The sequence below is a fragment of the Gossypium hirsutum genome, chromosome A02 (assembly GCF_007990345.1).
Source record: "Gossypium hirsutum isolate 1008001.06 chromosome A02, Gossypium_hirsutum_v2.1, whole genome shotgun sequence".
Classification (NCBI taxonomy): Eukaryota; Viridiplantae; Streptophyta; class Magnoliopsida; order Malvales; family Malvaceae; genus Gossypium; species Gossypium hirsutum.
In genome coordinates, this window is record NC_053425.1 from 62822780 (window position 1) to 62826671 (window position 3892).

Below are 3892 nucleotides of genomic sequence, written 5' to 3' on the forward strand. Positions count from 1 at the left end.
TCAAAGTCTCCCATGTTACAGGGATCGACTACACTGACCTTTGCGCATTACGACTTGGATATCTCCCTGCACAGAGCTTCAATACTGATTCCGTTTGTTTCTATAGAAACTAGACTCAGAGAGGAATCTATACATATATGGCATGACTCCTAATTATCTCTGGTTAATTTATAATGAATTTCCAAAGTCAGAACAGGGAATCCAGAAACCGTTCTGGCCCTGTCTCACGAGAACCTGAATATCTCTTAACATACTGTCCATATGATCGTTTCGTTACTTTCCTATGAAAATACATTCATCAAGGTTCGTTTACATAATTTATTCATTATTTAATTCCATTCCTAATAATTTTTAGTGATTTTTCAATCCCACGTCACTACTGCTGCCAGCATCTGCCTTTAAGGTAGACTTTACCTATTTCATAGTTTCCATGACTCAACTAGCCCTTTTAGCATAAATAGCACAAATTATGATAGTGATTAACCATTCCATACCAAATGATTATAACATTATGCTCAAACATATATAAGCCATTTTCGCATGGCTATATACATTAACCAAAATATTCTTCCGCCACTAGTCTATTTTATACATGCCATAAGATAATCCAAAACATAGCAGTACCAAACAGTGGATAGTGATAGTGTGACTAGTTGCTGACGATCCCGGAGCCTGTAGCTTCGCAATGAGATCTATAAAACAGAGGAAATAGAGTAAACGGAGTAAGCATTACAATGCTTAGTAAGTTTTAAGCAGTGTCAACAGATAATAATCAAATTATAACATAGTTGTTCGTATTTTTATTTCACTCTTCCTTCGGGCATACCATCCCTTTACCGAATATGCACATCTCATCATATACAATAGGCAGATAAACTTTCACATAAAAGTGAGCTCATGTGACATAGATATATCGTATGATTTCACATCACCTCTCACACTGATCCGATGTCACATAATCATAGGAATAGTCTCATAGATTGCTCTCGTATGCATCACATAACTACCTTATGATTTAGTGCAAATCAAGCTCACATATAAACTTGGAGTACATACCTGTTTAACCTTTCGCATTGAATATATTTATAGGCAATTCTTATTACGAAGTCTTACCCGGACATAATCTCCACACGAAGTTATCGGGTCTTACCCGGACAAAATTCCCACACGTAGTCATCGGGTCTTTAGAGCTCGGATATAGTACGAGCACGAAGCTTACGGACATTAATCAGTGATAATATTCTCGCATAAAGCCTGCGGGGTTTTAACCCGGATATAGTACTGACACAAATGCCCTTCAGGACTTATCACATTTATGCACTTTCACATCCATCACGTTGGCCACTCGACCCTGTCACATATATACACTTTCACATTCATCACATCGGCCATTAGGCCTTATCACATATATACACTTTCACATTCATCACATCGGCCATTAGGCCTTATTACATATATACACTTTCACATTCATCACATCGGCTATTAGGCCTTATCACATATATACACTTTCACATTCATCACATCGGCTATTAGGCCTTATCACATATATAGACTTTCACATTCATCACATCGGCTATTAGGCCTTATCACACATATACACTTTCACATTCATCACATCGGCCATTAGGCCTTATCACATATATATACACTTTCACATTCATCACATCGGCCATTAGGCCTTATCACATATATATACACTTTCACATTCATCACATCGGCCATTAGGCCTTATCACATACATACACTTTCACATTCATCACATCGGCTATTAGGCCTTATCACATATATACACTTTCACATTCATCACATCGGCCATTAGGCCTTACTATCATTTCATATTCGAATACTCATAAACTTACAATATCATGATTTAGAATTCAAGTATGGGTTTAATCAATAGCTTATGAGCAACTAAAACAAGTTTATCAAGGTTCACAACATAATCTCAAATTCAACACAAGCTGTTTTTCCTGAGCAATAGTCACTAAATCATTTATAACTGGAGCTACAAAACTCCAAATCACTTTCCGTTAATTTTTCCTGAATATAGACTCGTATATATTCCATCCATAAAATTTCCAGAATTTTAGGTTTGGCCAATCAATACCAGATTTTTCTTAAAATTTCCCCTGTTTCACTGTTTGACTAATCTGACCACTCTTCACTACGAATCAAATTTCTCATTTTACCGAATTCAAAATGTGTTGTATTTGATTTCATTTGAAACTAGACTCATTAAGGAGTCTAAGCATATAAATTTTATCTTATAACCATTTTTGTACAATTTATAATGATTTTCTAAAAACAGAACAGAGGATTACAGTGTCATTCTGTGCTGTCTCACACAACTTTAAGTATCTCATTATCGGAAATTCCTTTGCTTACACGGTTTCTTTTATAAGAAACTAGACTCATTAAGCTTTAATTTCATGTCTCATTCAGCCTCTAATTCAAATCCATAAATTTATGGTGATTTTCTAAAGTCACGTTACTGCTGCTGTCCTAAGCAGACTATTTCAAATTACCCTTGAATTCCCAAGCTCAAACACTTAAGAACTTACCATTTGAGCTTAGAACATATCATGGCCACATCATATCTTATTAAATCAACTCATCATGTCCTATTATAATTGAATTTACTCAATGTTTAATCACTTAAAACTTACCTCGGATGTGGTCGAACAATTTCGGCGGCTATTCGATCACTTTTTCCTTTCCCTTATCCAACTGTGGTCCTCTAAGCTCTTGAGCTAATTCAAACAAATTTAACTTATTAAAGTCTCATTATGCTAGCTTATGGCCGAATATGACAAGGAGTTTGATTGGTCATATGGCCACCTTCTAGCTCAACTACACAATGGTCATATGCATTTTTAATCACATCAAGCAATTTAATACAATTCATTCGAACATCAAAAGAAAACCTCAAGGTACTTAGCCCATATATACTTTAGGCATTAGAGTCACATATATATATGGAATCATGAATCAAACTCAACATTTTAGCTAATATTCCCCCTTGGCCGAATTTTCTAAGCCAAGACAAAAGCATCAATATGCTTGCCTCTAACCGAATACATGCAACACCAATCTTCTTCCTATGGCCGAATATGCATGTCTATGTTTAGGCCGATTATATACTTAATACCACACATAAATGGCATACATTTTACTAACTAATGCATTACATATTATTTAACCATGTATATCACCAATCAATTTCATCACAATTTCACTTAAGCATAATCTCAATACAATACATCGTGCTCAAATCATTATTCAAGTTCAAATTCGGCCAGCACACATATACATACTAGCAACTATGTATTAACATTGCATTTCATACTATAACCGAATGTATAGCTCATCGAAATATATTTATTCATGTTCCCTTAACACATATTGGTCAACTAGATCATGCATTATTCTTTGGCACATTTGGTCATTAAAGCAATCACCTATTTAACTTTCAAGCATTTTTATACTAACATTTCTCCCAAGGCCGAATTTATATACAACCTTTAGTACTCATTTAAGGTTTACATTTTAAGTAATTAATATACACAATATTAACCAAATATCCATTTACTAAGCATTTTAACAAATTTTCCTTCAACTATCCACACATTCGGCAATCACATAATCAAACACTAAACCTTAACTTCCAAGCCAAAACAACTAGCAAATTCAACACATCCAACATAAATTTCCATGCTAATGACATCAAAACAACTACTAAGAATTTCAAGCTCCTTGGCCGAATTTCAATCTTCCAAAATAACAAAAATTTGAGCCATGAAATAGGTAGAATTCAAACTAACCATTCAATTTATGCATGAATTTCCAAGAGTAGCATTGTACATACCTTGATCTAGCAATCTCCTTAGCC